The sequence below is a fragment of the Schistocerca americana genome, chromosome 4 (assembly GCF_021461395.2).
Source record: "Schistocerca americana isolate TAMUIC-IGC-003095 chromosome 4, iqSchAmer2.1, whole genome shotgun sequence".
Taxonomy (NCBI): domain Eukaryota; kingdom Metazoa; phylum Arthropoda; class Insecta; order Orthoptera; family Acrididae; genus Schistocerca; species Schistocerca americana.
In genome coordinates, this window is record NC_060122.1 from 411888394 (window position 1) to 411903376 (window position 14983).

Genomic DNA, 14983 nt, shown 5'->3' on the forward strand with positions numbered 1-14983 from the left:
AGAGATTAGGATTGTGTGAAGGATGCCTAAGGCGGGCCCACGTGTAGCCAAGGCCATTTAGACTATGCTGCAAACGTTTCGCTAGAAAACCCTTACGCATCCTCCATACAGCCCCAATGTCTCCTTATGCAATTTCCATAGTTTTGGAACCCCGAAGAAAACAAATTTGTGGGCGAAGACTTGCTTCTCCCGAATAGACGCGTCAACAGGCACTATCCGTCGGCAACCGCAAACATTTTTGGAACCGCTTTAACCCCCAGCGTGGTGCAGCAACTCGACTGGGCATGGACTCAACAAGTCCTTGGAAGTTCCCTGCAGAAATACAGGGTGTCTATAAATGAATATCAGGGTTTTAACGCTTTGTAATATTTATTACATTAAACTTACAGTTATAAATGATATGTCAAATGAAAGAGCAACTCAAATAGTTTTAACAAGAACCTTATAAATGTTCAATGTGAGCGCCATCTGTCACATGGCGAACATCAAGTTTATAGCAGAGTTCTTCCCAAACGTTGACAGGACTTGCTTTGCATGGCCTCCACGTTCACCCGACCTAACATCATGCGATTTTTCCTTTGGGGCTTCATCAAGGATCGTGTGTACGTGCCTCCGCTAACAGCAGCCCCCCTGAATTAAGAAATCGGATTGAAGCAGTTGTTGGTACAATCACTGAAGACACACTTATCAACGTTTGGGAAGAACTCGGCTATAGACTTGATGTGTGCCGTGTGACAAATGGTGCTCACATTGAACATTTATAAGGTTCTTGGCAAAACTGTTTGAGTTGTTCTTTCATTTGACGTATCATTTATAGCTGTAAGTTTAATTTAATAAATACTAAAAAGCGTTAAAACCCTGATATTCATTTATAAACACTTGTATCGAGGCATGCTGCCTCTGTAGCCGCCCGTAACTGCGAAAGTGTTGCCCGAGCAGGATTTTGTGCATGGCCTTCAAAACAATCGCGAGCATTTGCTACCGGTGACATGGGGAAATGTCATCCATAAAAATTCCATCCTTTTTTGGGAACATAACGTCCATGAACAGCTGTAGATTGTCTCCAAGTAGCCGAACATGCTTATGACTCAGTCCATTCCATGCAGAGACTGACCACACTGTTATGGTGCCACCACCAGCTTGCACAGTCTCCTGTTGACAGCTTGCGTTTATAGTTTCGTGGGTTTTGCCGTTCTCAAGCCCTACCATGAGCTCTTACCAACTGAAATCTGGACTCATCTGACCAGACCACTGCTTTCCTGTCGCCTGGTGTCGAACTGATATGGTCACGAGCCCAGGAAAGGCCCTGCAGGCGATGTCGTGCTGGTAGCAAATGACTCGCGACGACCGTGCGCTGCCATGGACCATTAAGCCCAAATTTCGCTTACTGTCCTTACGGATGAGTTCGTCGCACTTCCCACATTCTTTTCTGCCGTTACTTCACGCAGTATCGCTTGTCTGTTAGCAGGGACAACTCTAGCAAATGCCGCTGCTCTCGGCTGTTAAGTGCAGACCGTCGGCCACTGCGTTGTCATTGGTGAGAGGTAATGCCCGAAATTTGGTATTCTCGGCACAATCTTGACACTGTCGATATAGCAATATTGAATTCCCTAACGATTTCCGAAATGGTATGCCCCATGCATCTAGCTACGACAACAAATCCGCGTTAAAAGTCTGTAAATTTCAAAAAACGTTCAAATGGCTCTGAGCACTATGGGACTTAACTTCTGACGTCATCAGTCCCCTAGAACTTAGAACTACTTAAACCTAAGTAACTTAAGGACGTCACACACATCCATGCCCGAAGCAGGATTCGAACCTCTGACCGTAGCGATCACGCGGTTCCAAACTGAAGCGCCTAGAACCGCTCGGCCACTCCGGCCGGCTGTAAATCTCCTCGAGCAGCCTAATCACGTCGGAAAGCTTTTCACATGAATCACTTTAGAACAAATGTCATCTCCGTCAATGTGCTGCCCTTTTATAAGTTGTGTACGCGCTGCTACCGCCACCTGTGTAAGCACATACTGCGTATGCGCAATTTAGGAGATGCCAATAGATATTTATATTTTTAGGCTATAGTGTTCTACATCATTGTCAATACTGTTTGCCATACGAGTATAATCACGTATTCTACCATTTTGTTGTAGTTACTTTTACCTTTACTGTTCCTTTCACTTTCATTTCAACCTTCCCATATCCCTTATTACATCCGACATTCGTAGTTCGGTTTTTACACGATTTTCATCTAATACTTTCTGTGTGGTCTACCTTCAATAGATTTCGCATATAATAAATTGCGTGCTCGTTTGAATCTGTGGCAGAACTCGTTGAATGCTGCTACCTCTCGGCACCGTTGTCATTTGGACGGCCACGCCCCCTCCGGTTATTGCCGCGCGCTGTTCTGCTGCCGCTGTTGCATTAATAAGGCGTCGCCGCCTTTTTTTGCGTGACAATAAATCGCGCTGCTGACAATTTTAATGCCGCCAACAACCACAGATGCAATGATTGATGGGATATAGCCCTCCGATCAATACGCCGTGTTCGGCGATGGCTCCAAAAACTCTTTTCGCCGCAGAAATGTCCCTGAATTCGATGAGCAATATTCCTCCACCTTATACCCATTTTCTGCTGCTGTGTAGTAGCCTACAATAGGACGTCCAGCAGCAAACAGCTGATTAACTGCAGCTTATAGGAAGTAAGTTCACCTCAATTTATTTTTAATGCTGCGAAATGTCCAGTTCCGGCTTAATATACAGGGTGAACATTAATAAAACCGGCGAACTGCAGGGACAGATTCCTCACTCGAAATGGAGGGAAAAAGGTCATGTGAACATGTGTCTGGAAATGTATCGTTGCCTCAGTGGATGACGCTGACGAATGAAAGCTTCTCTATCCACGTACCCTGTGTTCCTTTGTGTTGCAGGCTGTGTGACTGACGCAGCATACAGTAAGCGGCGTAATGGTCTGGTATTCTCGTCAGGAACAAGCAGAGACGGTGTTTCTCTACGGCCAAGCAGATGGAAACAGTCGAAAGGCAGCACGGCTACAAGAAAACAAGTACCCTAACTGACATACTCTCTCAGACACCAAGCGCATCACACAACATTTCAAGCCCTTTATGAGCGTATGTGCGATCATGGGTTCTTTCAGACAGACGAACTTGGAGGGAACCTGCGGACTGCGCATACACCAGATCTGGAAGGCCGAGTTCTACAGGATATTGACACGAACCCGAGTACAAGCTCCAGGCAAGTGGCCCGCCAACATTGTCTATAAGTCAGAGTATGATTATGTCTATCCTGCATGACAACCGCTACTACTACCATCACCTGAAACCAGTGCAAGAATTATCAGCAGCGGATTTCCCTCTACAGCAGGAATTTTATCTATAGTTTTTCCACAAGACCATACAAGTCATGGGATTTCTGTCACCAGTCCTCTTAAGGAACGAAGCAGCCTTTAGCAAAACTGACATCGTCAGTCTGCATAACTGTCATCTGTGGGCTACAGATTAACCTCGGGGAATGATTAAGGCATCGATTCAGCATCAATGTATGGGTACGGATTTTTGGCGACCTTAGACTGGTTATTATACCAGTACGCTTCGACAGAGGAGCGCACCTGAACAACCTGCTCAATACTCTGCCTGGGCCGCTTGAGAATGTGCATTTGACAATATGACATGCTTTATCCATGACGGAACACCATCCCACTTTCGCATTACAGTTTGCCGACACCTCAACAACATCTTCCCCAGACGCTGGATAGGAAATGGAGGCCTTGTATCATGGCCTGTTAGATCACCGGACTTGTACCCGTCGGAGTTTTACCTCTGGATGCATCGATACATATGCTGAACCAGTTTCTGATGTGCAGAATCTTCTGCAGGGTGTTCATGACACCTGTGACGCTGTTCAGAGGGAGGCCAGAACATGTGAAAGAGGGTGACATGTCACGACGACACGTGTGAACTCGGGCAATGCATCCCATGAGCCACTGTGAATACTAACTACCGTCAGCCTATAATAGAATGCACGTTCCTCTGCGTCAGGCTTTCTTTTCAAAGGGACATGAGTCACAATTGATGCATCTTTCATTTTAATAGAGCATGAGTCACTTATATAATCATATAATAATAATGTAGTGGATGGGTGCAAGGAGGTGCGGTATTAAAACTAGTCCAAACTTTTCAAATGATTTATTTTTTCCACCACAGAGCTTTGTTGACCTCGGTTTGCATCACAGGCCCCGCATTGCTGAGGTAGCACCCCAGCGACCTGTGCAACACACTGTGTCGAGCCAGCCTTGTATGCTAGCTGCAGAGTTCCAATTACGTCAGGATGGCTGCGCTTACAGCTAACTCAGCAGCCACCATCCTCATGGTTGACTCCGCACTGCTCCGCCAGGAGCCGTAGGCCGGCCGCGCTGCTGCTTCTTCCTCCGCTGGTGTAGGTGGGAACGCGGCGCCAATGGCCGCTCCCGTTTCGGCGTTCGAATCTGCGGCCCTCGCCCTGTAGGTCTCCAGCGTGTGTCGGGAGCCGAGACGAATGTCCGCGGTAGTGACCCGAAGAATGGCTCGTTCTGGCTGGCTTCGGACCCTGCGCCAGCCTCAGAGGGTCGAACTAACGACCCGCCGTGGACTGGGACGCTGTCGCCCCATCTGTTGCCATGTGTCGCCGGTAGTGTGACAGGCCCCGCCATCCAGGAGAGTTGCCACACTTGAATGAATCTCCTTAGAAAGCCACACCTATTTATACTCGGCTTCGTGGCACTGTTTCGCTAACACGTACGCATCACGCCCCGGTTGTGTCAGTAGGCCCCTTCTGCCTATATCTTGCGACATGCGAACCACTGCGTTTACGCTTTTCAACGGTTCGATGGCCCCTGTGGCCGCCATGCCACTTCGCAACTGCTGGTCAGCGTAACTTACTGCAATCCGGCCCGCACCTGGCTGTAGCTTGCGCCCAGAACATCGCACTAAACTAACTTTCCCTATCCTAAACGGTAGTGCCGCTACAATAATAGCAGAATCAGAGTCCTATAGAATGTACACTAACTGGTTGATACCCTTCTAATATCAGTTAGTGAAGCAATAGCGAACCTAAACTAACGAAATTTGGACCGACACCCTTTTAAAATATGCTAACAGAGTGTTGGAGTGTACAAATATTTGACCTGAATAATTCCTCAACAGTGCTTCTTTCGATATATAATAAATATGGCAGGTTTAGTGTTATTCCTAATTTCCTTACAGTGCACTGACAGTAGTCCTCCGACATTTAAGGCCGAGGCAGGTCGAATGCCGAGATGGCGAGACTTCTGGTCGACGTCGTTCGTTAAACAGACCGTCAGCGCACCGCGGCAGTCGCCTTGCGAGAGCGATCTGTCGTAAGCCCAGACGACGTTGCTTGTCGGGAAATTACGCGCCGTGAATATGCATGAGGCCGGTGGAGGCGAGACGAGGCAGGGTGGGACGGACGCGTGTCGCTGTTGGTGGCGGTGACGAGGGCTGACTCTACTCTTGCCTGATGGTGGCTTCCCGCACAACACGCCACTTCGTGAGAGGAATGGGCTGGAGCCTGTCTTAACGCGTCAGGGTCCCGATGTTCCAGCTGTGCAGTATCCCCTTGTAGTGGGACACATAAGGCGTGGGACATCCATACTTAGCAAGCATCCTTAAGGTGTGTGGCGAAGGGTTCTTCCTTTTCCACTATAGCCTCTTCCCTTCCCTTATCCATTCGCAAATTTTACGTGCAAAAACGGCTCTCGAAAAACCTCCGTACAGCCTCTACATTTTCTGATTTTCTCGTCGAGGTCACTTCGTGAGACATACCTGGAAGAGTTTATACGTTACATGAACGTCCTTGAGGCGTACGCTGTCAGGGTATCAATAGCTTACCTCCCCGTGGTACACCAATGTACTGTCATTGTTTCTTGTTGTTGAGCATCTCTGTAACGCTCTCGCGCTTGCTAAATCACCCTGCAATGTAACGCGCTTGGTTTCGTTGTACCTTCCCAATCTGTTCTCCTAAACCAAACTGGTAGTCGGGCCCGGTGGTCTTTCGGCAAAGTGTTTGCCAGGAAATCGAGAGATCGGGGGATCGAGTCCCGTTTAGACCATGGATTTAACTTTCGGTGTCATAACTTAGCACTCACCTCTCAGCGATGGGAAGGAGTCGCCAAAAATGACAGCCTGTCCGTGTTATACCTTAAACTACGGGTCCCCTTTCCCCAGATGGAGAACGGGGATAGGTTAGGGACACGCAAGTCGCCGAAGGGGCATCATATTAAAAGGCTAGCACCAGGCCATTGAACAATACGAAGTTGTTACTATCCAGTGGCGTAAGAGAACCAGATTGATGAACAGTATTGAAGAATTACTCTTCCAAGTGTTATCTATGTGGATGAGTTAAATTTCCTTGAGGTTTTACCACTTTCTCTCAGTCCGACATTTGATTCTGCTACGTTTTATTTTAAATGGTCATTGCACGTTAGGTCACCCTGAACACCTCCTCTCAACTATTTTACTGTTATCGCTGTTTACAGTTTTATTGGGCGTACTGTAATAGAACACTAGTTCATTTTACTGTCTAGTCATGCGCAATACGCTATATTTATTTACGTCGAGAGTAAATTACTAGTCTCTGTCCAGTTATCGATCGTCCACAAGTCTTATGCATTCCGGAACAGTTTTCTAGCATTGCAGACTCCGGGAACAACGCTTGTGAATAAAGCTTCTTGGTGGTTCCGATGTTAATCAGTGTGTTCTTCCTAAGGTTCGTCAGCTACATTTTATTCTAGGGTTTCGACAGATATTTGCAGTTTCGTTTTTGCGACATGTAACTGAATCCAGCCCAAACAAATGCTGCTCATCAAGTCCTTCATGTGACGCCCATTGTCGACGGAAAGCATCGGTTTGTTTTCTGTTAAAAGCACAGCCATTTTTAAAGTGAAATTTTACACTCCCATTCGCTAGAGCCTCCCCAAATTAGCCTACTGCGATATTAGTTTAGTGGATATTGCGACCGGAGTGGCCGAGCGGTTCTAGGCGCTACAGTCTGGAACCGCGCCACCGCTACGGTCGCAGGTTCGAATCCTGCCTTGGGCAAGGATGTGTGTGATGTCGTTAGGTTACTTAGGTTTAAGTAGTTCTAAGTTCTAGGAGACTGATGACCTCAGCAGTTAAGTCCCATAGTGCTCAGAGCCATTTGAACCATTTTTTGGATATTGAAATAGGAAGCGTAAACAGTACTACAGCAGCGCCCAAACAGACACTGGAGGCCAGGGTATTGCTCGGTCGCCTCTACAGTACTACTTATTATTCGCGTGTTATTGTTGCCTTTAATACATACTGATAGAACGAATATCGCACTAGAATAATCTGGAACCACTCTATCAAATGCGCACGCAAAATTCCACTTTAAAAAATCAGTTTGTCCTTAACGGGAAATCACAGACGCTTCCCGGGAACGCTGGCCGTCGCATGAAGGACGCGACGAGCAGTATTTGTTTCAGCTACATGCTGCAAACTAGAATATTTTGTCGTGTCCTGACGTAGGTGGGAGAGGGAGAAAAGGGGTTACTGGTCAGTCTGCACTCCCGAGCTGTACGAGCAGAAGGCAGAAGGACAATTCACAGTGAAGGCATTTGATTGTTTTCTTCTGTCTGAGCCAACACTGGTACAGGCATTTAGTAGAAATGCAGGTGGTGAGATTTGGTAGGGAACTCGTTGTGGAGACTTTTGGACAGACAGGGTTTTGAAATAGTTGTTTATTCCAGACAGGAGTAACTAATACCCTGGAGGCTATTTCTAGGGTTACAAAAAGCACGAATAACACTGTTATAACAGAAGCCAGTGCAGAAGTCCCAGGAGTGGATTCTAACCACAGAAGTAAACACTAGCAACATCTTAAGGCCACGACTTAGTTGCAAAACAAAACATACTGAATGTGACACTGTTCACTGAGGCACTCCAAGTGAGAAAGCAGACTTACGTGGAGCTGGACCGACTCTGGAGTCGACGGACGCAGATTCGGCCCCCAGATCGTCTGACTGAGAACTACGCCAAAATGCGGAATCTAGGGGTCTTAAAGAGTCGCGTGGGGGCACTGTTTTTCCCACTTAAAGCCACCCAGCCAATCCCGTAGGTCTCTTGCACGCGCCTGCTAATCACGGTTTAGTTAGGTCCCCTCTACTGCTCCTAAGTCGGGGATGTAAAAGCAGTTGCACTAACTACGTTACTACTTGGTATCAACATTGTTCAGCTGAAAGCTAAACGTAACTGCTCTGCCAAATAAGGCTTGCAACATTATTGTTATACGTTGTTTAGTCCCGCCCCTTGAGCTCCTCGGAGTAGGGACCGCTAGATCAACAGTTTTTTGGCGTTTTGGCTCTCTTTCTAACCCTTGCGAGCCTACTTGCGTTGCTGTTATCAGGGCTGGTATCAAGCTGGCTTTATACGTTAATACGTGCCTGTTGGTTACAAAGTTCTATGGCGGCAACCTACCTCAGCGTCTAGACGACATATGAAGTTACATGTTAATTCCTTGAAGAGTTACTAGCGCCCTGGGACCGCGTCTGGGGGCGCCTGCATTTTCGCAAGGCTCTCTGCTTACGGGGTACTTCATCTAACAATATCTCTCCTAGTTTCGTCTGCCCTCAGCATCGCCTCTGCTTCCGCGCCTTGGAGCGCCTGTCTTCCTTTCTCACAGCTTCGGTTTTTTAAACAGTACTGGCCATCTACAACTTGGGGAAATTACCTGTACATTTGTCGGTTTCATTGCGTTAATAATTACCTGTACATCTGTTTATTTCGTTGCGTTAAGACCAACGAATTGATTTCTGTCTACTAGGAAGTCAAGATTCAAGCCACAAACCTAGTAGAATACTAGGTCAGCTCGTTTTATTTGAGGAACTATATCCAATGCCTTGGTTGGTATAGAGTAAAATGGTTTGCGGAAATGAATAAAAATAGCACCTTGCTGATCGTCTTGACCCAAACTTTCGGGATGGCGAGTGGTTGAGGTCGATGATACTGGAATCCTTGCTCGTTGGTATAAAGAAGGTCATTCTGTCCCCCGTACCTCATTACGTTCGAGCGTAGTCCATGTTCTAAGATTCTACGTCGGATCGAAGTCAGTGATATTGAACGATAGAGCGGTCATTCGTAATCAGACGAAATAATAACTAAAAGCATATGAAATTCTGATTCCGATTGGCTTTTCTCTTACCCTAACTGGAAACTTTTTCCACGCGAACTTTATAAATCAGACGCCTAAATTCAGTGGCAATTAAAATTACGAACAAGCGTTACAAGATTCCGTACAAAATCTTTTATTCAGGGACTAGACTGAAGTTCACGCTACCTCTGGATAGAGTGCGGTCTAGTAAACAGAAATGGAAACGGAAATTTGTGGTAAGTTCTATGGGACCAAACTGTTGAGGTCATCGGTCCATAGGCTTACATACTACGTAATCTAATTGAAAGTAACTTACGCTAAGGACAACACATACACACCCATGCCCAAGGGAGGACTCCAACCTCCGACGGGGGCAGCCGCGCGAACCGTGGCTAGACACCCGTAGACGTCAAGGCTATCCCGCGCGGCCAATTAACAGAAACACTGCCTGTTTATGAGTGCACGTTTTGGGTAATTTATGAATGAAGGTAACGTCCACAATACGTCTGATAAAGTTGATTATCACAAACATTATCGCAGTATATTCAATGAGATAAACGGAAACTCTTCAGACGTTCAGTTGTTCTTCTATAAGGAGCTGAAAATTTGTACTGATGTTGATAGCGAGTAATTCGATCGCATTCTAGCATAAATCAGTCTTAGGACAGAACCTGTCACCATTTTCACGCCAACTGCCTCAGCAGTCATGTAAACAGTGCGCAAGACCAGTGGTTTATTAGGATTTATGTTATAGACAGCAACACTGATACCAGGTTCTGTAATTTTTACCTGTTTCACAGTGTAATTAGCCTCGCACTCGATTAATGTTGCTGTGTTACTGCGGTTAAAGGGCTCAAATACGACGATGAAGTGTGTACATGTCACAGGATTTTTAAAGTTTGATATATGCTAAAGCTCAGTGTAAGTGATGTCTTATTTCTGGCATTTCATGTGCGACCACCGTATCCATAAAACGTTAGTGCCAGTCTATGTACACACTCAGTTCTTTAACATTTTGCTTTTGTAGGGCTGATAATGGTCTTAACGCCGACATTTCAACTGTTGACTCCTAAAGGCTGCTGGCCCTCTTCAGGAAGCACTGTTCGTCTTGTCTCTCAACGGATATCCCTCCGCTGTGGTTGCATCTATGGCACGGCTACCTGTATCGCTGAGGTACGCAAGCCTCCCCACCAACTGTAAGGTCCATTGTTCATGGGGGGGTGGGGGGGGGCGAGGGGGACATTCCAATAGCGAAAATAAATAGTTTCCAGAGTCAATAACGAATGTGGAGTCCTTGTCGGCTCATCCATATGAAATTAAACGTTTTATTTTATGTCTGTTGTTATTGTTCTTGTAATATCACACCATAAATAACCGAAATGGAACACGACTGGCTTAGTAGGAATATTCTGCGTGATAGTTGGCCCCATACCACTAAACTGCTAACGTCAAGTTCCGAATAAAATTAATTTTGAAGATTACGCTGGATTTGAAAATAAGACTAAGTTTTGAGACCGAGGGCAGAGTAAGACAAGAAATTGTCTAACAACCACCCAGTTCTCTTCCAGTGTCATTTACATCACTATATTAATTCATCTCGTTATCTACGTTAAAACGATATGCAGATGGTCTTCGGTGCGTCCTTCTTGCTAGTACCCAAACACACCTTCTATCATGAGATTCATTGCTGCTGAGAAAACAGATCATAGCAAAATCCACAACTATCCGGGTGAAAAATGGATACCATGTAACTTTTTCACGAAAATTGTGTTTTATTGCTGATAGTTTGCTGCTTTCTTGCAGCACAGAGCTGTTTAAGGAATCATGAGAGATATCGTTTTTCTCGTTCGGAGTCTTCGTATGATTCTGTACCATTGCAAAAGAGATTTAACTTATTTTGCTGAAGTTCCTCTGTAAAAGTCTTTCGTGTTCGCGCAGTCGATCGCGATTTCGAGAGCCAGGAAAATAACTCCTTCACAAATGGCCCATCATCATGTCGGAAAGGGCTAGAAACAGAGATCTCAACTACCTCGAGAGTGCTCACAGTATTCTCCACTCCGACCTTTCCCGAGTCAGCGAGCCAAATGCGCTTCCATTTCACAGTTACGTGACGTTATTAAGACGCTATCTCTTCAATGTATGTTGGTACTTTTTTTATTCAGTCTTGTTGTCTTGTGTACCGTGAGGCTGCAAAACGCTTGGAACAAGCGTAGCAGCTAATTCAGTAAACAACTGTGTTCGTACGTCACTGGGCTGTAATATACTTTATCTACATCTGCATCTACGTCTGTACTTCAGAGGTAACACTACGGTGGGTGCTATACGCAATGCAGTCTTAATGTACTAATACGCATAGAACACAAGTAGCACTTAATTCAGTAAAACAACTGTGGGCATCTGTCGCTGTATTGCAATATACCTTATCCACATCTGCATCTACATCTGTAATTCGTGCTTGTTACAAATACGCATAGAACACAAGTAGCACTTAATTCAGTAAAACAACTGTGGGCATCTGTCGCTGTATTGCAATATACCTTATCCACATCTGCATCTACATCTGTAATTCGTGCTTGTTACACGTTACGTCCTCTTAGTAAAATAGTATGACCTTCCTCCTCCAAACCCCTAATTCACATTTTTCTGTTTCATATGCTAGTCGTACGTGTGAAGAAAAGACTCTCGGTACCAGTCTGAAGTTACTACTCCAAGACGGACAGGGTGACGCAAAAGACTGTTGTTTCTGTTGTTGTGGTCTTCAGTCCAGACACTGGTTTGATACAGCTCCCCCTGCTACTCTATCCTGTGCAAGCTTCTTCGTCTCCCAGTACCTACTGCAACCTACATCCTTCTAGATCTGCTTAGTGTATTCATCTCTTGGTCTCCCTCTACGATTTTTACCCTCCACGCTGCTCTCCAATACTAAATTTGTGATCCCTTGATGTCTCAGAACATTTCCTACCAACCGATCCCTTCCTCAAGTTGTGCCACAAATTTCTCTTCTCCCCAACTCTATTCAATACCTCCTCATTAGTTACATGATCTACCCATCTAATCTTCAGCATTCTTCTGCAGCACCAAATTTCAAAAGCTTCTATTCTCTTCTTGTCCAAACTATTTATCGTCCAAGTTTAACTTCCATACATGGCTACACTCCACATAAATACATTCAAAAACGGCTTCCTGACACTTAAATCTATACTCTGTGTTAACAAATTTGTTTTCTTCAGAAGCGCTTTCCTTGCCATTGCCAGTCTACATTTTATACCCTCTCTACTTCGACCATCATTAGTTATTTTGCTATCCAAATAGCAAAACTCAATTACTACTTGAAGCGTCTCATTTCCTAATCTAATCCCCGTAGCATCACCCGGCCTTATTCGACTACTTTCCAGTATCCTCGTTTTGCTTTTGTTGATGTTCATCTTATATCCTCCTTTCTAGACACTGTCGATTCCGTTCAACAGCTCTCCCAAGTCCTTTGCTGTCTCTGACAGAATTACAATGTCATCGGCGAACTGTTACCATTTGAAAATCCAGTACTTCACGGAACAGTAGGTAGAGAGGTAAAAAGTGATACACATGCTTGAAATGACATAATGTTTAATTGAAACAAGAACGTGCGTAAAATGACCAACAGATGGCGCTTCATATGATGTTCTTCGTAACAAGTGCTTAACATGTCGGCCGTCATTCAGCGACAATACATGTAGTCGAAGGGCACTGTTGTAAACAACGCTGTACATCATATTAGAGGTGCGGTGACAAATTGCCGTCGGATGTTCTTTTAGCATCCCTTATGATGTCGAATGATCGCAAAGACGTGCGACTTCAGGAAACCCCACAACCAGTAACCAGACGGTTTGAGGTCTTGAGATTTGGAAGCCCAAGCATAACGAAAGTGGCGGTTCAGCACGCGATCCTCTCCAAACGAAGTGCAAATGAGATCTTTTACACATGTAGCAATATTGGGTGGAGCGCCAACCTACATAAGTCTTACCTCCCACCAGGCGTTTATTAGCCGGGCTAGGGATAATGCGAGTCATATCAAGGTATATCGCACCCATAACGCTGACAATCTGAAAAGTTGAAACACTTATTTATTTCCAGAAACATTATCAGATCACGACTGATGTGGTAAATCAAAACCACACCGTGGCTTTCTCGTCACGCGATGAGGTTTCCACGGCAGTTCGTTAGCTCAGTTTGAGCAGGTGTGGGTGTTGACAGATCCTCGAGTGTGAAAAGATCTTCGTCGGTCAACAACAAGTCATCAAACAACCGTCATTGATTTGGAAGTACCGGCATCGAAAATGCTGTCCGCGTTACAAAAACGCTGACTAGTAATACATGATGTCACTTGATTTTGTACGGAAAACATTGCTGTCCAAACAGTAGCGCGAGGAATACAGGTGTGACATTCAACTTCATGAACGCTGACTTCACCATACGGAGATGAACCCGTTAGACTGTCACAGCAACATTAGTAGTTATCTGATCGCCTGAACAACCCGTGTCTTCGAACTTCGTCATCACCTTCTTCTCAAAGACACTTGTCACAGGAAATTTACCAGTTCGCATACCCTTCTTACGGAGTGGGATAGTAAAGCTGAAGTAGCGTATCCTCCATTCCGATAGTAAAGCTTCACTAACAGTGCCTTTTCTGGTGAAGTCAACATGCTGCGATTACTGGTGCATCTGACTCCTTCTCTGCAGCTCCAGCATCATCTGTTGGTCAGTTTTTGGATTCATTTTTAGTTTCACTGAAACCTCATGTCATGTCAAGTAAATGTATCAGTTTTTACCTCTCTACCTAAGTTATTCGCGGAATTAGTGGATTTTCAAATGTTAATAGACTAATGTGTCCCTTGCATATTGGAGGAAGCTTGTTTCGGATCATGCGTTCTCAGATGTCCTTAAGGTTCCCCGCTACGCATCCCGTCTCATTTGTGAACGACGATCAAGCAAATCCATTACCGCTACTGAGGGCCGATACCTCCAATTTACTGCCATACCAGGCTGTATTACTTCCAATTCTGCTACGTAGAATATGTCACATACAACCTGAAACTTAAACAGTTCCAAACTATACCAATTCCTCTGTCCTTTGACAAAATATTCCGAAGTAGCCCCCACACAGACCTTCGGGACATGACTACCCAGGACGAGGTGACCATGAGAAGAAAAAAAAGAGACTGAATAACCAACGAAAAAATAACGTTCTACGAGTCGGGGCGTGGGATGTAAGAAGCTTGAAAGTGGTAGGGAAGCTAGAAAATCTGAAAGTGGAAATGCTGCGAATCAATCCAGATAAAGTGGGAGTCAATGAACTAAATTGGAAAAAAGGCAAGGATTTATGGTCAGATGAGTATATTGTGATACCAACAGCAGAAGAAAACAGTGTAAATGGAGTACGATTCATTATGAATTGGAAGGTAGGGCAGAGAGTGTGTGAACAGTTCAGTTACAAGGTTGTTCTTATCAGAATCGACAGCAAACTAACCCCGTCAACGTCGCAAGCTAAGGCAGAGGTATCGAGAAGGTATGTGAGGACACTGAATGAGTAACACAGTACGAAAAGGGAGAGGGTCATGGGGGACTCGAATGTGATTGTAAAGGAAAGAATAGTAGATGCGGCTATTGGACAATATGGGCTTGCTACTAGGAACGAGAGAAGAGAAGAACTAATTGAGTACTGGAATAATTTCAACTGGTAATAGCGAAAACTCTATTGAAGAATCACAAGAGGAGCAGATATACTTCGAAAGGGCCGAGAGCTACGGAATGATTTCAGTTAGTTTACA